Raw genomic sequence first — 26907 nt, forward strand, 5'->3', positions numbered from 1 at the left:
TATGTAGTATGTATGTAGTATGTATGTAGTATGTATGTTGCATGTCTGTAGCATGTTTTATGTATGTTGTATGTATGTAGTATGTATGTAGTATGTAGTATGTATGTTGTATGAATGTAGTATATATGTAGTGTGTATGTAGTATGTATGTGTGTTGTATGAATGTAGTATATATGTAGTATGTATGTAGTATGTATGTATGTTGTATGAATGTAGTATATATGAAGTATGTATGTAGTATGCATGTATGTATGTTGTATGAATGTAGTATATATGTAGTATGTATGTTGTATGAAAGCAGTATATATGAAGTATGTATGTTGTTGTGAGTTCATTTTCCCCTTCACCATTGAGGTCTGATGAACTGCCTCTTCTGGTGAAGGAAGGGAGTGAGGCTGATTACAAAGCACCTGAGCAGAATGATGATGACTGGGTGACTGGGATTGCTGACTGGATATAAAGCAGCCGATGCCCTTCTGCCTTGCGGGTGATTACTCTGAGGGATTCTTGGAGACCAGTCTGATTCCTGCTCCTCAAAAGCTAAGTTTTCTGCTCTACTTTTTGCATTTGTGTTTTGGTTTTGTTTGCCTTGTTTTTCTGGATTTCTGCCTTTCCCTGCTGGGTGAGCTGAATTCCTTTTTGCTCTGTCTTCAGATAATACCTGAGTACTGATATAGTCTTTTTGAAGCCTAGCGTCTTCAGGGCTTTTTTCCTTATCAGTCTGTTGGCTCTTGTTTTTGAGAGGGTTTTGGCGGATTGCAGATAGCAGCTTTTCTATTCTGTCCTATTTAGTTAGCTCGGGCCCCATCATTTGCTCAGCCTATCTTTCTATCTGTGTGAGTGTTTTTTCATCTTGCTTCACCGTCATTATATGTTGGGGGCTGCCTATTGCTTTGGGGTCTGCTCTGGGGCAGTTTAGATTTCCCTTTCTGTCTTTATGCTATGTAGTTCTCCGGCTGTGATCGAGGGGTCTAGGGCACCGTAGGAACCCCCCACGGCTACTGCTAGTTGTTGTTGTTAGGTTCAGGGGTCTGCAATCCGATAGCTGCCAACTTCTCTGGTTTTCTGGACTTAGCGAGTATTTCTGTTTTTGCCTCCTACGGTGACTCATTCATAACAGAATCACCCGCCATACTGCAGATCCTAGGGTACTCAATAGCAGGAAAGAATTGTTAAAAAAAAAAAAAAAAAAGTGTGTATATTTTTTCCTCTATATCTCTGAGGCCGTAGGGGGAATTTTTTTTCTCTCTATGGAGATAAAGCAATTGTCTGATCGTGTGGAGCAGCTCGCTGCGGAAGTGCGGGGAATTTCCACCTACATTGCTCATTCACATACTGCTGAACCAAAGATCCCTACTCCTGATGTGTTTTTTGGGGATCGGTCTAAATTTTTGAATTTCAAAAATAATTGTAAATTATTTTTTGCCTTGAAGTCTCACTCATCAGGGAGCTCCGCGCAGCAGGTTAAAATTGTCATCTCTTTGCTGCGTGGCGATCCCCAGGAATGGGCGTTTTCTTTGAAACCAGATGATCCTATTCTGACTAATGTGAATACATTTTTTCAAGCCTTGGGGTTGTTGTATGACAAACCTAATGCTATTGATCAGGCTGAAAAGACCCTGTTGGCATTGAGCCAGGGTCGAGATTCTGCAGAATTGTACTGTCAAAAATTCCGAAAGTGGGCCGTCCTTACTACCTGGAATGATAATGCCTTGGCAGCTCTCTTTCGGAAGGGTTTGTCAGAAGCCGTAAAAGATACTATGGTGGTATCTCCTGTTCCCTCTGGTCTTGACGATTCTATGTCATTAGCCATTCAGGTTGATCGGCGTTTACGTGAACGCAGGACTGCACGAGAGGTGTTGCCACCAGTTGAACAAGTGTCTGAACCTATGCAATGTGATAGAGCTTTGTCCAGGGAGCAACGTCAGGAGTTCAGAAGGCGTAATAAGCTGTGTTTTTTTGTGGAGATGCCTCGCATATTATTTCTGTCTGTCCTAAACGAGAGAAACGTTTTGCACACACGTTTTCTGTGGATGGTGTTCAACCTAAGTTTCTTCTGGCAATTACTCTGATCTGCTCCCTGTCGACATTTTCCACCAAGGCTTTTGTGGATTCGGGAGCAGCCCTGAATCTAATGGACTTGGATTTTGCTAAACGTTGTGGATTTCCGATGACACCTCTGCGGACGCCTATGACTTTGAGGGGGATTGATGCTACTCCTTTGGCGAAAAATAAACCTCAGTTTTGGACCCAGGTGGTAATGCGGGTCACCCCAGACCATCAAGAAAATTGCAGATTTTTGGTGTTGCATAATTTGCATGATACCATTGTTCTGGGGTTTCCCTGGTTGCAAATTCATAATCCAGTTTTGGACTGGAAATCTGTGTCTATGGTGAGTTGGGGTTGTCGGTGTGCCCTTAGTGAGGCACCGGTTTTTTCCACCTCTCCTCAGTCGCATGATGTTCCTGACTATTTGGCAGACTTTTATGATGTATTTAGTGAGAATGAGTCAGCGTCTTTGCCTCCTCATAGGAGTTATGACTGTGCAATTGAACTGAGCCCGGGGTGTAAATTTCCTAAGGGTCGGCTCTTCAATTTATCTGTACCCGAGCACAAGGCTATGCGATCCTATATTAAGGAGGCATTGGAGAAGGGTCATATTAGACCATCCTCTTCACCCTTAGGTGCCGGTTTTTTTTTCGTGGCCAAAAAGGATGGTTCATTAAGGTCTTGTATTGATTATCGTGCCCTCAACAAAATTACTATTAAATATCAGTATCCGTTACCCCTGATTTCGGATCTATTCTCCAGAGTTAAAGGTGCTTGCTGGTTTACCAAGCTTGACCTCAGGGGGGTGTACAATCTTATCCGCATTAAGCATGGGGATGAATGGAAGACGGCGTTTAATACTCCGGAGGGACATTTTGAGTACGTGGTGATGCCTTTTGGGCTCACTAATGCCCCTTCTGTCTTCCAGTGCTTCATGAACGACATTTTCTGAGACTTTGTGGATAAATTTTTGATTATCTATCTGGATGATATTTTGATCTTCTCCAAGGATTGGGATTCTCATGTGGAACAAGTTCGGACTGTGTTCCGGATCTTGAGGGAGAATTCCCTGTATGTCAAAGGATCGAAATGCCTTTTTGGGGTACAGAGGATTTCATTTTTGGGATTTATTTTGTCTCCGTCAACTATTGAAATGGACCCGGCCAAGGTACAGGCCATTTATGATTGGGTTCAGCCCACTTCTTTGAAGGCCCTCCAGAAGTTTTTGGGTTTTGCTAATTTTTATCGGAAATTTATAGCAAAATTTTCTAGTATTGCCAAGCCATTGACTGATCTGACTAAAAAGGGTGCTGATGTGTTGAATTGGTCTCCGGAGGCTGTTTCTTCCTTTCAGGAGCTGAAGCGAAGATTCACTTCTGCTCCGGTTTTGCATCAACCTGAGGTCTCACTCCCGTTCCAGGTAGAGGTGGACGCTTCTGAGATTGATGCAGGAGCTGTTTTGTCCCATTTGAGGAGTGGAGACATTGGTTGGAGGGAGCTAAACACCAAGTCGTGGTCTTCACTGACCACAAGAATTTGATTTACCTGGAGTCGGCCAAACGCTTGAACCCTAGACAGGCTAGGTGGGCCTTGTTTTTTACACGTTTTGATTTTGTGGTCTCTTTTCTTCCTGGCACTAAGAATGTCAAGGCAGACGCCCTCTCTAGGAGCTTCTTTGCTGATTCTCCTGTTGTGACCAAGCCTGCTACCATCTTAGGCGAAGGGGTAGTTCTTTCTGCCATCTCGCCCGATTTGAGACTTGCTCTGGAAGAGTTCCAGGAGGACATACCTGAGCGTTGTCCCAGTGGAAAGTAGTATGTTCCTGACCTGTGGAAGAAGAGAGTGATGTCTGAAGTTCATTGCTCTGCATTAGCTGGTCATCCAGGTATTTTTGGTACTAGAGATCTAGTGAGTCGGTCTTTTTGGTGGCCCACCTTGTCTCGTGATGTCAGGAATTTTGTGCAGTCCTGTAGGACTTGCTCCCGGTCTAAACCTTGTTCTCGCTCTAGTGGGTTGTTGATGCCTTTGCCGGTTCCCAGGAGGCCATGGACCCATATTTCAATGGATTTCATCTCTGATATGCCTGTCTCTCAGAGAATGACTGTTATTTGGGTGATTTGTGATAGGTTCTCTAAGATGGTTCATCTTGTACCACTCCCTAAGTTGCCATCTTCCTCAGAGTTGGTGCCCTTGTTTTTGCAACAGGTGGTTCGCTTGCACGGGATTCCTGAGAACATTGTATCTGACAGAGGAGTTCATTTTGTGTCTAGATTTTGGAGGACTTTCTGTTCCAAGCTGGGAATTCAGTTGTCCTTCTCCTCTGCTTTTCACCCTCAGATCAATGGGCAGACGGAGAGAACAAACCAGACCTTGGAGTCGTATTTGAGATGTTTTATTTCCGCCGATCAGGATGATTGGGTTTCATTTTTTCCCTTGGCCGAATTTGCTTTAAATAATAGAGCTAGTTCTGCCACTTTGATGTCACCTTTTTTTTGTAACTTTGGGTTTCATCCTCGATTTTCTTCAGGGCAGGTGGAGCCTTCTGCCTGCCCAGGTGTTGACACTGTGGTGGAGAGAATGCACCAGATCTGGGACCAAGTGGTGGATAAGTTATCTCTCTCCCAGGAAAAGGCCCACCGCTTTTCCAACCGACATAGGACCATTGGTCCCTAGTTTAAGGTTGGTGATATGGTTTTGTTATCATCAAAAAATATCGCTATGAAGGTGGCTTCTCCTAAGTTTAAGCCTAGATTTATTGGACCTTACAAGATTTTGGAGATTATTAATCTGGTCTCTTTTCGTTTGGCTCTTCCTGTCACATTTAAAATTCATAATGTGTTTCATAAGTCCTTGTTGAAGAGGTTTGTTGAACCAGTTGTTCCTGGGGTGGCACCTCCGGACCCTGTATTAGTTGAAGGTAACATGGAATATGAGGTAGAGAAGACACTGGATTCCCGTCTGGCTAGGCGGAGACTCCAGTATTTGGTTAAGTGGAAGGGTTATGGTCAGGAGGATAATTCCTGGGTCTCTGCCTCTGATATTCATGCCAAAAGATTGGTGCGTGCCTTTCATCGGGCTCACCCTGATCGCCCTGGTGGCGTGGATGAGGGTTCGGTGACCCCTCCTCAAGGGGGAGGTACTGTTGTGAGTTCATTTTCCCCTTCACCATTGAGGTCTGATGAACTCCCTCTTCTGGTGAAGGAAGGGAGTGAGGCTGATTACAAAGCACCTGAGCAGAATGATGATGACTGGGTGACTGGGATTGCTGACTGGATATAAGGCAGCCGACGCCCTTCTGCCTTGCGGTTGATTACTCTGAGGGATTCTTTGAGATCAGTCTGATTCCTGCTCCTCAAAAGCTAAGTTTTCTGCTCTACTTTTTGCATTTGTGTTTTGGTTTTGTTTTGCCTTGTTTTTCTGGATTTCTGCCTTTCCCTGCTGGGTGAGCTGAATTCCTTTTTGCTCTGTCTTCAGATAATACCTGAGTACTGATATAGTCTTTTTGAAGCCTAGCGTCTTCAGGGCTTTTTTCCTTATCAGTCTGTTGGCTCTTGTTTTTGAGAGGGTTTTGGCGGATTGCAGACAGCAGCTTTTCTTTTCTGTCCTATTTAGTTAGCTTGGGCCCCATCATTTGCTCAGCCTATCTTTCTATCTGTGTGAGTGTTTTTTCATCTTGCTTCACCGTCATTATATGTTGGGGGCTGCCTATTGCTTTGGGGTCTGCTCTGGGGCAGTTTAGATTTCCCTTTCTGCCTTTAGGCTATGTAGTTCTCCGGCTGTGATCGAGGGGTCTAGGGAACCGTAGGAACCCCCCACGGCTACTGCTAGTTGTTGTTGTTAGGTTCAGGGGTCTGCAATCCGATAGCTGCCAACTTCTCTGGTTTTCTGGACTTAGCTAGTATTTCTGTTTTTGCCTCCTACGGTGACTCATTCATAACAGTATGTAGTATGTATGTATGTTGTATGAATGTAGTATATATGTAGTATGTATGTATTATGTAGTATGTATGCTGTATGAATGTAGTATATATGTAGTATGTATGTAGTATGTATGTTGTATGAATGTAGTATATATGAAGTATGTACAGTATGTAGTATGTATGTATGTATGTTGTATGAATGTAGTATATATGTAGTATGTATGTATGTTGTATGAATGTAGTATATATGAAGCATGTATGTAGTATGTATGTATGCTGAATGAATGTAGTATATATGTAGTATGTATGTAGTATGTATGTATGTTGTATGAATGTAGTATATATGTAGTATGTATGCATGTTGTATGAATGTAGTATACATGTAGTATGTATGTATTATGTAGTATGTATGTATGCTGTATGACTGTAGTATATATGTAGTATGTATGTACTGTATGTTGTATGAATGTAGTATATATGAAGTATGTATGTAGTATGTATGTATGTATGTATGTTGTATGAATGTATTATATATGTAGTATGTATGTATGTTGTATGAATGTAGTATATATGAAGTATGTACAGTACAGACCAAAAGTTTGGATACACCTTCTCATTCAAAGAGTTTTCTTTATTTTCATGACTATGAAAATTGTAGACTCATTCTTAATGCATCAAAACTATGAATTAACACATGTGGAATTATATAATTAACAAAAAAGTGTGAAACAGCTGAAAATATGTCTTATATTCTTGGTTCTTCAAAGTAGACACCTTTTTCTTTGATTACTGCTTTGCACACTCTTGGCATTCTCTTGATGAGCTTCAAGAGGTAATCACTGGAAATGGTCTTCCAACAGTCTTGTTGGCCCTTTTGCCTTCACTCTGCGGTCCAGCTCACCCCAAAGCATCTCAATTGGGTTCAGATCTGGTGACTGTGGAGGCCAGGTCATCTGGCGCAGCACTCCATCACTCTCCTTCTTGGTCAAATAGCCCTTACACAGCCTGGAGGTGTGTTTGGGGTCATTGTCCTGTTGAAAAATAAATGATGGTCCAACTAAATGTAAACCGGATGGAATAGCATGCCGCTGCAAGATGCTGTAGTAGCCATGCTGGTTCAGTATGCCTTCAATTTTGAATAAATCCCCAACAGTGTCACCAGCAAAGCACCCCCACACCATCACACCTCCTCCTCCATGCTTCTCGGTGGGAACCAGGCATGTAGAGTCCATCCGTTCACCTTTTCTGCATCGCACAAAGACATGGTGGTTGGAACCAAAGATCTCAAATTTGGACTCATGATACCAAAGCACAGATTTCCACTGGTCTAATGTCCATTCCTTGTGTTCTTTAGCCCAAACAAGTCTCTTCTGCTTGATACCTGTCCTTAGCATTGGTTTCCTAGCAGCTATTTTACCATGAAGGCCTGCTGCACAAAGTCTCCTCTTAACAGATGTTGTTGAGATATGTCTGCTGCTAGAACTCTGTGTGGCATTGACCTGGTCTCTAATCTCAGCTGCTGATAACCTGCGATTTCTGAGGCTGGTGACTCGGATGAACTTATCCTCTGCAGCAGATGTGACTCTTGGTCTTCCTTTCCTGGGGCGGTCCTCATGTGAGCCAGTTTCTTTGTAGCGCTTGATGGTTTTTGCCACTGCACTTGGGGACACTTTCAAAGTTTTCCCAATTCTGACTGACTGACCTTCATTTCTTAAAGTAATGATGGCCACTCGTTTTTCCTTACTTAGCTGGGTTTTTTTTTGCCATAATACAAATTCTAACAGTCTATTCAGTAGGACTATCAGCTGTGTATCCACCAGACTTCTGCACAACACAACTGATGGTCCCAACCCCATTTATAAGGAAAGAAATCCCACTTATTAAACCTGACAGGGCACACCTGTGAAGTGAAAACCAATTCCGGTGACTACCTCTTGAAGAGAATGCCAAGAGTGTGCAAAGCAGTAATCAAAGCAAAAGGTAGCTACTTTGAAGAACCTAGAATATAAGACATATTTTCAGTTGTTTCACACTTTTTTGTTAATTATATAATTCCACATGTGTTAGTTCATAGTTTTGATGCCTTCAGAGTGAATCTACTATTTTCACAGTCATGAAAATAAAGAAAACTCTTTGAATGAGAAGGTATGTCCAAACGATTGGTCTGTACTGTATGTACAGTAGTATGTATGTATGTTGTATGAATGTAGTATATATGTAGTATGTATGTATGCTGTATGAATGTAGTATATATGTAGTATGTATGTATGTTGTATGAATGTAGTATATATGAAGTATGTATGTAGTATGTATGTATGTATGTTGTATGAATGTAGTATATATGAAGTATGTATGTAGAATGCAATATGTATGTATGTTGTATGAATGTTGTATAAATGTAGTATGTATGTAGTATGGATGTAGTATGTATGTTTTTTGTTTTTTTTTACATTCAACACATTAGCCGGATGATGGGACTACTACTGTCCCATCATTGGCTAATGTGTCAATCACTGTCATTGTAGCAGGCATAGCCCGATGGGACTTGTAGTCCCATCGAATGATGCCTGCACACACACACAACCCCCGGCAGGCCCGCACAGACCCCCGGCAGCCCGCACAGACCCCCGGCAGGCCCGTACAGACCCCCGGCAGGCCCGCACAGACCCCCGGCAGCCTGCACAGACCACCGGCAGGCCCGCAAAGACCGCCAGCAGCCCACACAGACCCCTGGCAGGCCCACACAGACCCCCGGCAGCCCGAACAGACCCCCTGCAGGCCCACACAGACCCCCGGCAGGCCCGCACAGACACCCAGCAGGCCCGCACAGACCCCCGAGAGGCCCGTACAGACCCCTCCCGCACACACAGATACGCACAGTGTCCGCCCACATACCGCCCACACTCTTCCCCCCTCCCGAACTGGATGTGCAAGGAAAGAAAGGATTTTTTTTATTCCAATATTTCTGTCCCATAGACTTACATTGGGCTTCCGGTATCGGAATCGGCGATACCCGATACTTTTTGGGTATCGGTCCGATCCAATCCGATCCGATATTTCTCAATATCGGAAAGTATCGCTCAACACTAATAAAATGACAAATAGTTCAGCTCTCCATATAGCCACACCAGACCAAGATGAAACAAAAGGCTACGCGTTTCGACCTACATGGTCTTTATCAAAGCCACACCCAGTCTCTGGTCCGACTCAGCTATATATAAGAGATTGGCCAATCAAAAACATGCAACTGATCACATGATACCTAATTAAGGTCCTGCGCATGAATAATATCACATATAACAATACATTATTAAAACCATTATAAGTAGTGAAACATTAGATCGTGTCTTTTATTCAGACCAATTGGGTATCTCGTGTTCAAATGATATATCCAAATGCCTCTCGGGTGAGGAGTCGCCGTCTCATATCTCCCCCCCGAGATGACATCCTGACCCGTTCTATCCCTTGTATTTTAAAATGGGACATACTTCTGGCGTGACATTCTATAAAATGTTTTGACGCTGCTGATATATTTCTTCCAAAATTATTAGTATTCGTGACATCATATAAATGCTCTCTTATTCTTATTTTTAGTTATCTGGTTGTGCACCTGACAGGGCAAATTGCAAGCATCACAGTTGATTTTATACACTATATTTTTCGAGTTACAATTAATGTAGTTATTAATTTTATATTTAAGAGTATTGTCACTGTTATAATATTCCTTGGATATATGTGCATGCTTGCACATTTTACAACAGGTAGCACCACATATATACTCACAGAAGAACAGATACTGTACAAATTCTGTCTCTAGGTCTCAACTTTGTTCCTGACCAGGACTTTGATCTTTTTTCTACCATTTTAGATGTGAATAAATTCATGCGGAATCGAACGGTTAAAAAACATTTTCTTACAGATAATGTCACAGATGTGGTTTCATCTCATTCAACATGTAATAAGTCTAGTGACATTTGCAATGAGTATGTGAATATGAATTTAGCGGAACAACTAACACTGAGTAATTTACAGGACTTAGAATTTCCTGCATCAGATAATGAAGGTGAATGTGATCAGTCCTCTACCTTTGCTACAAAAAAATCCATACTTTTATCCAATACAGACGAGATCAAGCTGTATGGAGCGATTTCAGGAGATGGTGGAAAAGGAATTACATAATCTTTATAACCAGACCAAATTTTCTAAAAATTCCCATAGAAATTTATGATTTAAACAACGAAATGTATTAAAGCAATTGAAAGAAATCCCTGATCTGGTTATAAAAATGTCTGACAAAGGCGGAGTGGTAGTGGTGCTAAATTCATCAGACTATCATTCCAAAATGATGGAATTATTGTCTGATGAAACCACTTACAAAAAATTAAAACACAATCCTTCACAAGAAATTAGTGAAAAAAGCAGTGCCATTGTCAAAGAAGGTCTCAGTCTGGGAATACTAACATCCAGTCAGACTGAATTCTTAGAAGTAAAAAATCCTGTTCTCCCAATTATCTACGGAGTGGCTAAAATACACAAATCTGATGGTATCCCTCCAATGTGTCCGATAGTTTCGGGCATTGGGTCTACCAATGAACATCTATGCCAATGGGTAGATTCGTTTCTTCAACCCCTAGTTCAACGCACTCCGGGATATATTAAGGATTCAAAACAAATTTTGGGAATTTTTTCCAAAAAAATCTGGTCTTCCAACAATATATGGCTCACATGTGACGTAATTTCGTTGTACACCTGTATTTTTCACGACGTGGCTATTAGGGCACTGCAGTTTCATCTCCAGGAGATTCAGCAATTTTTCTCATAAATTACAGGATTCTATCTTACAGGTGGTTGCATTTCTAATGACACACAATTTTTTTGTGGTTGATGGTCAATTTTTTTTGCAATTAAAGGGTGTGACAATGGGTGCTAAATTTTCACCTTCCCTTGCCAACCTTGTAATGTCTTTTTGGGAGTCGGAATTCATATATTCAGTCTCCAATCCATTCCTCGAGTGGTTAATCTGGTATGGCAGATATATCGATGACACCCTAATTATTTGGGGTGGAGATATGTCTGCCATACCGGATTTTGGCAAATATCTTAATTCCAATCAAAACAATATCCAATTTACCTATAAATGTGATTCGAAAAAAATTTCCTTTTTGGACTTGGATTTGATGGGTATTGATGGTAATATCATTCAAACAAAAACGCATCATAAACCGCTGAGTGGGAACACTATCCTACATGCAACTAGCAGTCATGACAGACAAATAATTAAATCCATCCCAGTTGGTGAATATACTCGCATTAAACGAAATTGTAGCTCAGATGATGCCATAAAGAATGAATTTGAATATGTCACCAACAAATTGAAAAAAAGAAGGTATCCAAATTGGACACTTAAAAGAGCTCAGCAAATAGTACACACCAAAAATCGGGAGGAATTAATCATGCCATTTACAAGGGAAAGAAAAAATCAAGATATAGCAAATAAACCCTATATCTGTTTCTAATATAGTCCGCAATTTTCGGGCATCAAAAAAATCATATATAAATATTTACCCATTTTATATGAAGATGAGAAATTGGCACATATTTTAACATCTGGTGTAAATGTAGTGTCACGCAGAGCCCCTTCCTTGGGTAACAAATTATCACCTAGCATGTTTTCATCCAGTAGAAATACCAAAGATAATTGGCTTAAAAAATAAGGGCTTTTATAAATGTGGTGCTACCTGTTGTAAAATGTGCAAGCATGCACATATATCCAAGGAATATTATAACAGTGACAATACTCTTAAATTTAAAATTAATAGCTACATTAATTGTAACTCGAAAAATATAGTGTATAAAATCAACTGTGATGCTTGCAATTTGTCCTATGTCGGGTGCACAAGCAGACAACTAAAAATAAGAATAAGAGAGCATTTATATGATGTAACGAATACTAATAATTTTGGAAGAAATATATCAGCAGCTTCAAAACATTTTATAGAATGTCACGCCAGAAGTACGTCCCATTTTAAAATACTAGGGATAGAACGGGTCAGCATGTCATCTCGGGGGGGAGATATGAGACGGCAACTCCTCACCCGAGAGGCATTTTGGATATATCATTTGAACACGAGACACCCAATTGGTCTGAATAAAAGACACGATCTAATGTTGCACTACTATTAATGGTTTTAATAATGTATTGTTATATTTGATATTATTCATGCGCAGGACCTTAATTAGTTATTAGAGACTGCAGACTAGAGAGCCATGATCCAGGAACTTGGGAGCAGACTGCGGGAACTAGGCTGATCGGAACAGAAGAGGATACAAGCCAGGTCCATGTCTGGAGAAATGATATCGGTCCAGCTATTCACCAGGTATTGAGAGTTTGCATCCTGAGGGGGTTGTTGCTTACGACATCAGTCATCACATCTCATTTAACCATCGGGCAGTAGAGACTGAACACTTGCCTCGAAGGCTGCCAAAAGGTGATGGTTGGAACAAGGGTCACATTCCTCAAAATAAAAGGTCAATATCGCTGGTATGTAGTGGGTATGATCCCAGATGGAAGGGAGCAAGATGAATACTTTTTGAGAAATGAACAGGCCTGGGAGATGCTTCTTGAGGTGGCTCGAGATGGGGCTACTACCATTCCTGAGAGCATATTGTCCTTGGAGCTCCTCACCTCCTATGCCATAACAGCCGAAGGTGCAGGTGACACAGGGGGCTGGTGCCCATTTCTATATGTCGGGGGCTCCAGCACTACTGGAATTCAGGTCACTTACATCCCAAACTCTTTGGAATCGGATTCCAAGAAGCAAGTGGAGGCAGTCCCCCCAGCCTCTTGAGGAGGGAAAAGAAGTGGACGCCATTTATGTATTACCCTCCTTTTTTAATGGTTTTCCGCTTTGTGCAACAGCTTTTTGAGTGTAGGAGTACAGTAACAACACTTTTAAAATATTTGAATGAGGCCTTCCTGTTGTTGCATTTCAAGGGGTTTATGAAAGACTACTCTTATAATTATTTTCCTGGCTTTGTACTTTGTGCAAAGCCTTTATGAGTGTAGAAGTAGAAGAACTACACTTTTAAGATATTTGAATGAGGTATGCCAGTTGGTGCATTTCAGAAGTCTATGGATGACCTTCCTTATAATTTTTTCTTGGCTTTGTACTTTATGAAAATCCTTTATGAGTGTAAAAGTACAAAAACTACAACATTTTTATGTTCCAAATTTATTTCTGAAGACAATTAGTCACCCATACGTGTTCTGAGGTACATTACGGTGGTATATAACACTCCAAAAAAGTTAAAAAAAGGATTTGGATCAAGTTAGTCACTCATAGAGTATAATGTGTTCTGGGGTACATTTTGTTGGTATATAAGCCTCCAAAAAATTGATAAAAAATGTATTGATAATATATTGCTCACTCGTAGATTATTAATTGTTCTTGGGTACATTTAGGTGGCATCTAACTATCCCAAAACTTGTGAAAAAAATGTATATGTACTATATTTCTCATCCACACAGTATTACATGTTCTTGGGTACACTTCGGTGGTATCTAACCCTCAAAAAAATTGTTAAAAAATGTATCGGTATTAAATTGCCAATAATATTACATGCTCTTGGGTACATTTTGGTGGTATCTAACCCTCCAACCCTCTGGTTGGTGTGAAATTTCATTGGTTTAAAAAAAAACACCCCAAAATTTGGGTGGTATAGATGCAGAAATTTGGATGTTCAAAAATTAACTATTGTCACATGTAGACTAGAAATTGGTTTGTGTGAAATGCTATTGGTTTGAAATAAAAAACAAATTAGCCTGCTACAGGTGTAGAAATTTGTTTGCTCAAAAATAGACTATTGTCATACCATATTTTTCATACTATAAGATGCACCAGACCATAAGACGCACCTAGGTTTTATAAGAGGAAAAAAAAAATTTAAACAAAAAATTTGGTCAATTCTGTGCTTTTCCTCTAAATTTTTGGAGGAAAAAAGTGTGTCTTATAGTTCAAAAAATATGATATATACTGTAGAACATGGTGTGTGTGTGTGTGTGAAATTTCGCTGGCTTCAAATAAAAAAAAATTGACCTGCTATACGTCTACAAATTTGGTTCCTCGGAACTCAGTCCCCAGCTGCCACTATTTCACCTTTTGTGTCGTCCACGCCTTGTACCAGCATGGGTTCAGGAATATCACCCATGTCTTTACCAACACAGTTACTGGAATTATCCACTTAATCACAACACGTGGACAAGCACTTGTGGCCAGGGACATTGTGGAGGATGGGGCTGTGTCCCATCGTAGCACGACATATGTGCTACCAATGCCGAGGATTGCTTGCCCTACTTTTATCATGGTTTTCTTCTTCCTCCTACACCAGTTCAGGCACTCCTCCTGTTCCTCTTCATCCTCCAGCTCTGATGTGCTAGTTTAGAGCATGTTGTCCACATCAGTTGGCAGCTGGAAGCTCTGCAGCACTGCCTCAGTGAAACAGCAACAGACTCTGCTGAAGCTGATTTGTCTAGGAGACAAATGACTCACCGTAGCATAGTTATTCAGAGGAATAACAGACCAGACAGATCTGTGACTCGCCGCTAAACCTCGAACCAGGCTTGGTCATATGTGATAATGCGTGTAACCTGGTGGTGGCTGTGAAACTTGGCAAGCTCACACACGTACCATGCTTGGCCCACATGCTCAACTTGATAGTTCACCAGTTTCTGAAAACATACCTAGATTTGCCAGAGCTTCTGCTTAAGGTACACCACATCAGTGCCCATTTACGCAGTGCACTAGTTGGTGTGCGAAGTCACCACGTGCGAAACTCCACACTTTGAGGATTTCACAAAGATTGTGAGCAGCAAAAACGGTATCATAAGTGTAATTATCCCACTTCTGTGCCTACTTAAACAGTCGCTGCTTACAATTAAACATGTCCAAGAAGTATAATTTCTCCATGCGGAGATTGACATGCTAAGCATGCCGAGATGAGGGGACTTAAAGCCGCAATTCTCCTCTGGGAAATATGCAAATTGTCTCTTCAGAGAGGAAGAGGACTAGAACTCTAGTGCCACCTATTGGAAGTAGCAATCCTAACAGTCAATGTCGATCCTTTAACGAGCCTTGTTACATGACTTAGGATAAAAGCCAACCAGAATCTCACTTTGCAGACACTATGTTTCGGGGTACTGCCCCTCGTCAATGCAAAGTGTGTGATCTGGTTTGGCTGTGTGAGAGGCATTTTGCCTTATATACAAGTCATTATATAAAAAAAGTCTCTTAGCATTTTTTTCCTGGAAAATGCAATTTATCATCAATTTTGATTGTTTTATTGTCATTCTTTAAATTAGAGTAAAAGTGTCACATCACTGTTTTCAGCGGCGATGTGGAAGTTAGAGACGCTTACAGGAGTCTTCTTCATGCTGTTCTTCTTCCATTCAGCACTTTTCTCAACATTACAAAGTTTTCACTGCCCCCCCAGACCTGTTTACAGGGTCTGCCAGAAAAATGTTTGATTTTCCCATTAACTCCCATTATACTTGTTACTCAAAACAAGCTTTCGAGCATTAATTTTCTCAGTTCGAGACATGAGTACACAAGCATTTTAGTGCTCAATCATTTCTAATCAGGACCAAAATTAAAAATATAATTTACTTGTAGATCTTTCAGTCATATGTTAAAGTTTGGGCACCCCTATTAATGTTAACCTTTTTTCTTTATAACAATTTTGGTTTTTGCAACAGCTATTTCAGTTTCATATATCTAATAACTGATGGACTCAGTTATATTTCTGGATTCAAATGAGGTTTATTGTACTAACAGAAAATGTGCAATCTGCATTTAAACAAAATTTGACTGGTGCAAAAGTATGGGCACCCTTATCATTTTCTTGATTTGAACACTCCTAACTACTTTTTACTGACTTCCTGAAGCGCTAAATTGGTTTTGTAACCTCATTGAGCTTTGAACTTCATAGCCAGGTGTATCAAATCATGAGAAAAGGTATTTAAGGTGGCCACTTGCAAGTAGTTCTCCTATTTGATTCTCCTATGAAGAGTGGCATCATGGGCTCCTCAAAACAACTCTCAAATGATCTGAAAACAAAGATTATTCAACATAGCTTTTCAGGGGAAGGATACAAAAAGTTGTCTCAGAGAATTAACCTGTCAGTTTCTGTTAGGGTGTGGCGGGAAAAGAAAAGGTGTACCTGGAAGTGGACCCTCTGGGTCACGGCTCCAGAGCCCCCAGAGGCGAGTGCCCAGGTGAGGACCACCCCCTATACAGGGAGTGTTAGGGACAGACCTCCCGAGGATAGAGCCGCGACAGCCGGAACCAAAGGGACGACTGAGGTAAGAGAGCAGGAGGCAGCGTACAGGGTGAGGCAGTAACCCAGTTGGTGCGGAACCGGGGGGCCCAGGGGCGCACAGGAACGGAGGCTGTAGATGTAATGAAGCAAACAAATGAATACAAGCTGTACGGCAAATAACTGAGACGTGGAGAGGGAAGTAGGAAGCAGGACAGAGGAGGGAAAGCACCAGGGAGGCAGGGAGGGCAGAGCACAGGAAAGGCAGACCAAGGTTAGGCCAGAAGAACCACGGTACTAAACGCAGCAAAGACAGAGAACAAGAGGGGCCTGAGGACACAGAGGACGAAGCTGCGGACAGCGTCATCGCATGAGATAATCAGGCGTCTTACCAGAGCTGACGCTGGCCATATGTAGCGGTGGGCGCCACCATATTGGGGGTGGGGCCTAGCGCGTCAGCTTACCCAGGAGGCTGAGCGCCCTAGGCAGGAGCCCGGCGCCGAGGGAGCCGGAGGCCGGGCGCGGGGACGCGCCGAGAGGCAGGAGCGCGCCGGACTGCGCGCGCAGGAAGACGCGTAAGACCCTGCGCTGTGACAGTATCCCCCTCTTTACGCACCCTCCTCTTAATGTTGGAGAGGAAACGTCTCATGATGTGGGGAGCATCAATATTCTCCAAGGGTTCCCATGATCTCTCCTCGGGCCCAAAACCTTTCCAATCAACTAGAAACAGAGTTCTGCCTCTAACAGTCTTCCTAGCCAAAATATCCTTCACCTCAAAGATGTTATCCAAGCTACATGGTTGGGAGGTTAGAGAGGGTGCAGGATGAAAGTGCTTGAACACGGCTGGTTTAAGGAGAGACACATGGAAGGTGTTGGGAATCTTAAGTGAGGCGGGTAACCTCAACTTGTAGGCCATGTTGTTGATCCGACTTAAGACCTCAAAGGGACCAATGTAACGTGGACCTAACTTATAGGAGGGGATTTTCAACCTGATGTACCAAGAAGCTAACCAAACCTTATCCCCAGGGTGATACGGGGGAACGTCTAGCCGCCTCTTGTCGGCATAACGTTTCATTATGAGGCTGGCATTCTCAAGGGCCCCTTTGGTCTCCCTCCAAATCTGAGAAAAGTCCACGGACAAGGAATCTGCCGCCGGCACACCCGAGGTGGGGGACATGGGAGAGGAATGCCTGGGTGTTGACCAAAAACCACAAAAAAGGGAGATTTGGAGGAGGCTTCACTAGGATGGTTGTTGTAGGCGAACTCCGCCCAAGGAAGGGGAGAGGCCCAGTCATCTTGGTGAGCATTGGAAAAATGTCAGAGATAGGATGTTAAGACTTGGTTGACTCGCTCGACTTGACCATTCGGCTGGAGGTGATAGGCCGAGGAGAAATCTAACGTTATCTTCAGTAATCCGCAGAGAGCTCGCCAAAAACGGGACGTAAACTGAACTCCTCGATCCGAGACAATATGTTGAGGAAACCCATGAAGGCGAAAAATGTGAATCACGAAGATCTTTGCCAACTCGGAAGCGGTAGGTAGGCCAGGTAGGGCGATGAAGTGGGCCATCTTGGAGAACCGATCCACGGCCACCAATATCACTGTACATCTGGACGAAGGAGGCAAATCAGTGACGAAGTCCATGGCAATGTGAGTCCATGGGTTTGCAGGTATTGGCAACGGCTGCAGGAGACCCATCCTTATTTAGCCTTATTTTAGAATTTTGGATAACTAGAGGCGGAAGACCTGTGAAGACTCAGACGTCAAGGTTAGATTTCAGAAAGGCAGATTTGAAGGGATTCAGAAAGAGAATTGGAGGGATCCAATGGCTGGATATCCTTAAAGACAAAAATGTCCAGGAAGGATGGGAAATCTTGAAAAATGAAATTCTCAAAGCACAGTTGTTAACAATTCCAAAAAGAGGGAAGAATAGGAAGCATTTAAGGAAACCAGGATGAACACAGAACTTAAGCACATGCTAAAAAGGAAGAAAAAAATGTTTATAAAATGGAAAGAGGGAGGCATATCTAAAGAAGAATATAATGTTGTCTGCAGAACCTGCAGGGCACAAATCAGATCACTAAAGCTGAAAATGAATTGAGGCTTGCAAGAGATGTCAAAAGCAATAATAAAGGATTTTGGGGATATGTCAAAAGTAAAAGAAAAGTCAAAGATGCTATAGGATTTTTGCAGGATGAAAATGATGAAATGGTAAGACAGGATGTTGAGAAGGCTGAACTTTTAAATTCCTATTTTGCATCTGTTTTCTCTCAGAAAGGAAATGTAACATCAACTGTTCTTCACTGTCCTATTAAGGGAATAGAAGAATCCAGGATATCTATAAACAGAAAGATAGTGAGGAAACACTTAGCTAACCTAAATGAATTCAAGTCTCCAGGTCCAGATGAATTACACCCCAGAGTACTGAAGGAGATAGCAGAAGAAATTTTTGAACCCCTCTCCATAATCTTTGAAAATTCTTGGAGAACAGGAGAAGTGCCAGAAGACTGGAGAAGAGCAAATGTTGTTCCTATCTTCAAAAAGGGGAAGAAGGTGGACCCAGGCAACTGTAGGCCGGTGAGTCTGACTTCTATACCAGGAAAGATCTTTGAACAAATTATTAAACTACATGTATGTCAGTACCTGGATAAGAATGAAGTGATTAAACAGAGTCAGCATGGGTTTGTAACTAATAAGTCATGTCAGACTAACTTAATATCCTTCTATGATGGAATTTGACAAAGTCTCTCATACAATCCTTATTGAAAAAATGACTAAGTATGGAATGGACAAGGCAACTGTTAGGTGGATTCATAACTGGCTTTGTGATCGGACCCAAAGAGTGGTCGTAAATGGCTGCACATCCAGTTGGAAGAATGTCTCAAGTGGGGTACCACAGGGCTCTGTCCTGGGCCCTGTATTGTTCAACATCTTTATCAACGATTTAGATGAAGGAATTGAGGGTAAACTGATTAAATTTGATGATGACACAAAGCTAGGAGGGATAGCTAATACTAGAGAAGAGAGAGAGAGGATTCAAAAAGATATAAATAAACTGGAGAAGTGAGAAGCAACTAACAGAATGGTTTTTAACAGGGAGAAATGCAAAGTACTACATCTGGGCAATAAAAATGAAAAAAGCATATACAGAATGGGAGGAATAGGGCTAAGTGACAGCACATGTGAAAAAGACTTGGGTATACTAATAGATCACAGACTGAATATGAGTCAACAGTGTGATGCAGCAGCAAAAAAGGCAAATGCAATTCTAGAATGTATTAACAGAAGCATACAGTCTAGATCACGTGAAGCCATTATTTCCCTCTACTCCTCTTTGGTCAGACCTCATCTGGAATATTGTGTCCAGTTTTGGGCACCACATTTTAAAAAAGACATCAACAAACTGGAACAAGTTCAGAAAAGAGCGACCAGAATGGTGACCGGTCTGCAAACCCTGTATTATGAGGAAAGGTTGCAGGATTTGGGAATGTTTAGTTTGCAAAAGAGAAGACTGAGAGGAAACTTAATAGCTGTCTACAAATATCTAAAGGGCTGTCACATTGTAGAAGGATCAACTTTATTCTCATTTGCACAAGGAAAGACTAGAAGCAATGGGATAAAACTGAATGGGAGGAGACACAGATTAGATATTAGAAAAAACTTTTTGACAGTTAGAGTGATCAATGAGTGGAACAGGCTGCCACGAGAAGTGGTGAGTTCTCCTTCAATTGAAGTCTTCAAACAGAGGCTGGACAGACATCTGACTGGGATGATTTAGCGAATCCTGTTTTGAGCAAGGGGTTGAACCAGATGGCCCAGGAGGTCCCTTCCAACTCTACGATTCTATGATTCTAAGCCTGCTCCAGCAGGGGATGAGGATTTCCGAATGAAGCCCCTGGCCAAATTGTCCTGGATGTATTCAGACATGGCCTGGGTCTCAGCTGGAGAGAGGGGATAAATTCTCCCACGAGGTGGAGTGGTACCTGGGACGAGCTCGATGGGGCAGTCGTAGGGACGGTGAGGAGGGAGAGTCTCCGCCTCCCTCTTGTCAAAAACATGCAAAAAATCATGGTACACAGAAGGCAATCCTGGGAGAACAGGCAAAGGACGGGGGTCACCTACGGGACGTACCGGCAGCAGACACCTAGCCCGACAGGACTCCCCCCAGCGCAAGACGTTACAATTATGCCAATCTAAGATGGGCTCGTGGAGCCGCAACCAAGGAAGACCAAGCAGGATAGGGTGAGAAATGCCTGCTAGGATGTAAAACGTGATCCTCTCCTTGTGCAGCGCCCCTACCTGCAATACCACTTCATGAGTAACTAGCTAAACCGTCTCTAGCAGGGGCCGACCATCTACGGAGGTGAGAATTTGTGGTTTTTTCAAGGACCTGACGGGAACTGACAGCTTATTAACCTCCTCTAACCTGATGAAATTCCCGGTGGCACCCGAGTCCACGTAGGCCTCCAGAGAAGTCCGCTGCCCACCAACATTCAAGAGGACAAAGTGAGAGGAAGAGAGGTATCATGTGCACCTAGGGAGGCCTCTCTTACCTGGCCTAGGCGGAGAAGTTTTCCGGACGCTCGGGACAAGTTCGAATGAGGTGGGAACCGCTACCGCAGTAGAAGCACTGACCGTGGAGGCTTCTCTCCCTACGACGCTGATCGGACAGCTTCAGGCGATTCACCTGCATAGGTTCGGGTGTCGGAGGTGATGGGAGACTCCTAGGTCGAGGACTGGGTGGCCTGTGGACAGAAGAAAGTGGACGGGAAGCCATTCTCTCCCTGGCACGCTAGTGAAAGCGGAGGTCAATTCGCGTCGCTAGAGAGATCAAATCCTCGAGAGCTGTGGGGGTGTCACGACCCGCGAGCTCATCTTTTATCCGACTTGAGAGGCCTCGCCAAAAAGCACCCACCAAGGCCTCATGATTCCAACCTAAGTCAGAAGAAAGAGTCCTAAACTGGATGGCATACTGGCCCACCGTTAAAGAACCTTGACATAGGTTAAATAAAGCCTCAGTGGTAGAGGCTAAACGGCCCGGTTCGTCAAAAACTCGATGAAATGTAACCAAAAACACGGAAAGCTGAGTAACTACCGGGTCATCTTGTTCCCAGAGCGGATTGACCCAAGCCAAAGCTTCCCCCTCAAGATGGGAAATGATGAAGGCCACCTTGGCTCGGTCAGAGGGGTACTGCTGGGGCAGCAACTCAAAATGGAGACGGCACTGATTTAAAAAACCCCGGCATAGCTTGGCATCTCCGTTATATTGAGGAGGTTTGGCTAACCGCGGAGGAGGATGGGAACCCGTGGCTGGGGGAGCAGATGCGGCCGCCTGCAAGGCGAGCAACCGACCGTCCACCAAGGCCATATAGATGAGGATATGCGACTGGGTGTCTCGCTGCTGCGCCAATTCCTGTTGTAGGCCAGCCAACTGGGCGGCGTTACCAGGGTCAGAGGATTGGAGAGCGGACAGACGTGAGTCCATGGTTTTCATGAAGGACATCATGCGCGTCTGATTCTCCCGAAGAAAGACTAACTCCTTCTGAGCGGCCGTGGCTCCGGCGGGGTCCATGGCCTGATTATGCTGTTACGGTGTGGCGGAAAAAGAAAAGGTGTACCTGGAAGTGGACCCTCTGGGTCACGGCTCCAGAGCCCCCAGAGGCGAGTGCCCAGGTGAGGACCACCCCCTATACAGGGAGTGTTAGGGACAGACCTCCCGGGGATAGAGCCGCGACAGCTGGAACCAAAGGGACGACTGAGGTAAGAGAGCAGGAGGCAGCGTACAGGGTGAGGCAGTAACCCAGTGGGTGCGGAACCGGGGGCCCAGGGGCGCACAGGAACGGAGGCTGTAGATGTAAAGAAGCAAACATATGAATACAAGCTGTACGGCAAATAACTGAGACATGGCAGGAGCCCAGCGCCGAGGGAGCCGGAGGCCGGGCGCGGGGACGCGCTGAGAGGCAGGAGCGCGCCGGACAGCGTGCGCAGGAAGATGCGTAAGACCCTGCGCTGTGACAGTTTCCACTGTGAGGAACATAGTAAGGAAATGGAAGAACACAGGTACAGTTCTTTTTAAGCCCAGAAGTGGCAGGCCAAGAAAAAGATCAGAAAGGCAGAGAAGAAGAATGGTGAGAACAGTCAAGGACAATCCACAGACAACCTCCAAAGACCTGCAGCATCATCTTGCTGCAGATGGTGTCACTGTGCATCGGTCAACAATACAGCGCACTTTGCACAAGGAGAAGCTGTATGGGAGAGTGATGCGAAAGAAGCCGTTTCTGCAAGCACGCCACAAACAGAGTCGCCTGAGGTATGCAAAAGCACATTTGGACAAGCCAGTTACATTTTGGAAGAAGGTCCTGTGGACTGATGAAACAAAGATTGAGTTGTTTGGTCATACAAAAAGGCGTTATGCATGGAGGCTAGAGTTGAGCGATACCATCCGATACTTCAAAGTATCGGATCGGAATGGATCGGCCGATCTTAAAAAAAAGTATCGGTATCGCCGATTCCGATACCGGAAGTCCCATTCAAGTCTATGGGACTTCCGGTATCGGAATAAGAAAAATCCTGTTTTTCCCTTGTACAGCCTCTCTGGGGTCTGTACGGGCCTTTCGGGGGGCTGTGCCGGCCTGCCAGGGCGTCTGTGCAGGCTCCGGTGGTCTGTGCCGGCCTGCCGGGGGGCTGTGCCGGCCTGCCAGGGGGGCTGTGCAGGCTCCGGTGGGCTGTGCCGGCCTGCCGGGGGGCTGTGCCGGCCTGCCAGGGGGGCTGTGCAGGCTCCGGTGGGCTGTGCCGGCCTGCCGGGGGGCTGTGCCGGCCTGCCGGGGGGCTGTGCAGGCTCCGGGGGGCTGTGCCGGCCTGCCGGGGGGCTGTGCAGGCTTCGGGGGTCTGTGCAGGCATCGTCCGATGGGACTACAAGTCCCATCGGGCGATGCCTGCTACCATGACAGTGATTGACACATTAGCCAATGATGGGACAGTAGTAGTCCCATCATCCGGCTAATGTGTTGAATGTAAAAAAAAAAAAAAAAATTACATGCTACATACATACAACATGCATACTACATACATGCTACATTCATACTACATATATACTACATGCAACATACATACTACATGCAACATACATACTACATATATACTACATGCATGCAACATGCATACTACATATATACTACATGCTACATACATACTACATATATGCTACATACATACTACATATATACTACATGCATGCTACATACATACTACATACATACTACATATATGCTACATGCATGCTACATACATACTACATGCTACATACATACTACATATATACTACATGCATGCTACATACATACTACATGCTACATACATACTACATATATACTACATGCATGCTACATACATACTGCATGCTACATGCATGCTACATACATACTACATACATACTACATGCTACATACATACCACATATATACTACATACATACTACATACAATACATTCATACAATACATACATAGACATACAGTACATATAACATAGAGTAACATACTTACCAATACTTGTCACATTGTTCCCCGAAGCCATTGTCTTTTACGGAATAAATATTAACATAACAAACCACAAAAATACTCACCCACGATCCGAAGCAGTCCACGAGTGTGTCCCACGATGATCTTGGGTAGAGAACTGCAGCATCAGCTGTTGCTGCCGTTCTCTACGGGCTGCAGGAATCCAATGACGGAAGGTAGGTATCCTTCCGCACTGTATTCCTCCGCCACTTAAAAAAAAAAAAAGTCCCTAGTCTCACTTTATGCCATTGCTGCGTGGGAATTTCCCACACAGCAATGGCATAAAGTGAGACTAGGGACTTTTTTTTTTTTAAGTGGCGGAGGAATACAGTGCGGAAGGATACCTACCTTCCGTCATTGGATTCCTGCAGCCCGTAGAGAACGGCAGCAACAGCTGATGCTGCCGTTCTCTACCCAAGATCGTCGTGGGACACACTCGTGGACTGCTTCGGATCGTGGGTGAGTATTTTTGTGGTTTGTTATGTTAATATTTATTCCGTAAAAGACAATGGCTTCGGGGAACAATGTGACAAGTATTGGTAAGTATGTTACTCTATGTTATATGTACTGTATGTCTATGTATGTATTGTATGAATGTATTGTATGTAGTATGTATGTAGTATATATGTGGTATGTATGTAGCATGTAGTATGTATGTAGTATGTATGTAGCATGCATGTAGCATGCAGTATGTATGTAGCATGCATGTAGTATATATGTAGTATGTATGTAGCATGTAGTATGTATGTAGCATGCATGTAGTATATATGTAGCATGCATGTAGTATGTATGTAGTATATATGTAGTATGTATGTAGCATGTAGTATGTATGTAGCATGCATGTAGTATATATGTAGTATGTATGTAGCATGTAGTATGTATGTAGCATGCATGTAGTATGTATGTAGTATGTATGTAGTATATATGTAGTATGTATGTAGCATGTAGTATGTATGTAGCATGCATGTAGTATGTATGTAGTATGTATGTAGTATGTATGTAGTATGTATGTAGTATATATGTGTTATGTATGTAGTATGTATGTAGTATATATGTGGTATGTATGTAGTATGTATGTAGTATATATGTGGTATGTATGTAGTATGTATGTAGTATGTATGTAGTATGTATGTAGCATGTAGTATGTATGTAGCATGCATGTAGTATGTATGTAGTATTTTTTTTTTTTTTTTTTTTTTAAACATTTAACACATTAGCCGGATGATGGGACTACTACTGTCCCATCATTGGCTAATGTGTCAATCACTGTCATGGTAGCAGGCATCGCCAGATGGGACTTGTAGTCCCATCGGACGATGCTTGCACAGACCCCCGGACATCAGCACAGCCCCCCGGCAGGCCGGCACAGCCCCCCGGCAGGCCGGTACAGACCCCCACAGGGTGCACAGACCACCGGCAGGCCGGCACAGCCCCCCGGCAGGCCGGTACAGACCCCCACAGGGTGCACAGACCACCGGCAGGCCGGCACAGCCCCCCGGCAGGCCGGTACAGACCCCGGGCAGTCCACACAGCCCCCCGGCAGGCCGGCACAGCCCCCCGGCAGGCCGGCAGAGACCCCCGGAAGGCCCGAAATGACGGCGCATCATGATGCGCACACACCGCGCATCATGATGACGTCAGGCTGTCAATCAACTTTGAACTTCCGATTCCGATGCCGACTTCCGATATTGAAAAAATATCGGAAGTCGGTATCGGAATTCCGATACAGCAAGTATCGGCCGATATCCGATACTTGCGGTATCGGAATGCTCAACACTAATGGAGGCTAAAAAACACAGCATTCCAAGAAAAACACTTGCTACCCACAGTAAAATTTGGTGGAGGTTCCATCATGCTTTGGGGCTGTGTGGCCAATGCCGGCACCGGGAATCTTGTTAAAGTTGAGGGTCGTATGGATTCAACTCAGTATCAGCAGATTCTTGACAATAATGTGCAAGAATCAGTGACGAAGTTGAAGTTAAGCAGGGGATGGATATTTCAGCAAGACAATGATCCAAAACACTGCTCCAAATCTACTCAGGCATTCATGCAGAGGAACAATTACAATGTTCTGGAATGGCCATCCCAGTCCCCAGACCTGAATATCATTGAACATCTGTGGGATGATTTGAAGCGGGCTGTCCATGCTCGGCGACCATCAAACTTAACTGAACTGGAATTGTTTTGTAAACAGGAATGGTCACAAATACCTTCATCCAGGATCCGGGAAATCATTAATAGCTACAGGAAGCGACTAGAGTCTGTTATTTTTGGAAAAGGAGGATCTACGAAATATTAATGTCACTTTTATGTTGAGGTGCCCATACTTTTGCACCGGTCAAATTTTGTTTAAATGCAGATTGCACTTTTTCTGTTAGTACAATAAACCTCATTTGAATCCAGAAATATAACTGAGTCCATCAGTTATTAGATATATGAAACTGAAATAGCTGTTGCAAAAACCAAAATTGTTATAAGGAAAAAAAGTTAACATTAATAGGGGTGCCCAAACTTTAACATATGACTGTATGTATGAATTCCCATATCAACATTTATGCCATATATTTGTTTAGAAATATACAGTATGTTTCTATCTGTGTAACCATTATAAAAAAATAGCATGGAATTCTACATAAGTAAATACCATGAGAAAAACTATTGTAGAATATGAGCTCATTTAGTAAATGATTTTGATATGTGTTTACTAGAGACGAACGAACGTGTTCGGCAATGCTCAGATATCACTCAAGTATATGGGTACTCGGATGTCCTTGGCACAAGACGAGCACTGGCTGGTGCTCAAATTTGAAGTTAAAATCCCTGTCCTCCCCATGTTTCATACCAGTTACACAGCCAATAAACATGTAAGGATTTCCTGTCAGTCACTGTAATGCTGTAGCCACCTTGGTAGTGACATTATTATTCATTGGCTGGCTGGATGCAATACATTATCAGGGGTTATAAAATCCTGGCTTGAGTCCTCTAGTTGATATTGGTGCTAATGCTGAACCATTATACTAACAGTCTTTCTAAAGGCTAATCATGTGCTTTGCTGTTAGTATCAGATAC

This window comes from Dendrobates tinctorius, unplaced genomic scaffold (assembly GCF_039654945.1).
Source record: "Dendrobates tinctorius isolate UK_male_01 unplaced genomic scaffold, ASM3965494v1 ptg000040l, whole genome shotgun sequence".
Classification (NCBI taxonomy): Eukaryota; Metazoa; Chordata; class Amphibia; order Anura; family Dendrobatidae; genus Dendrobates; species Dendrobates tinctorius.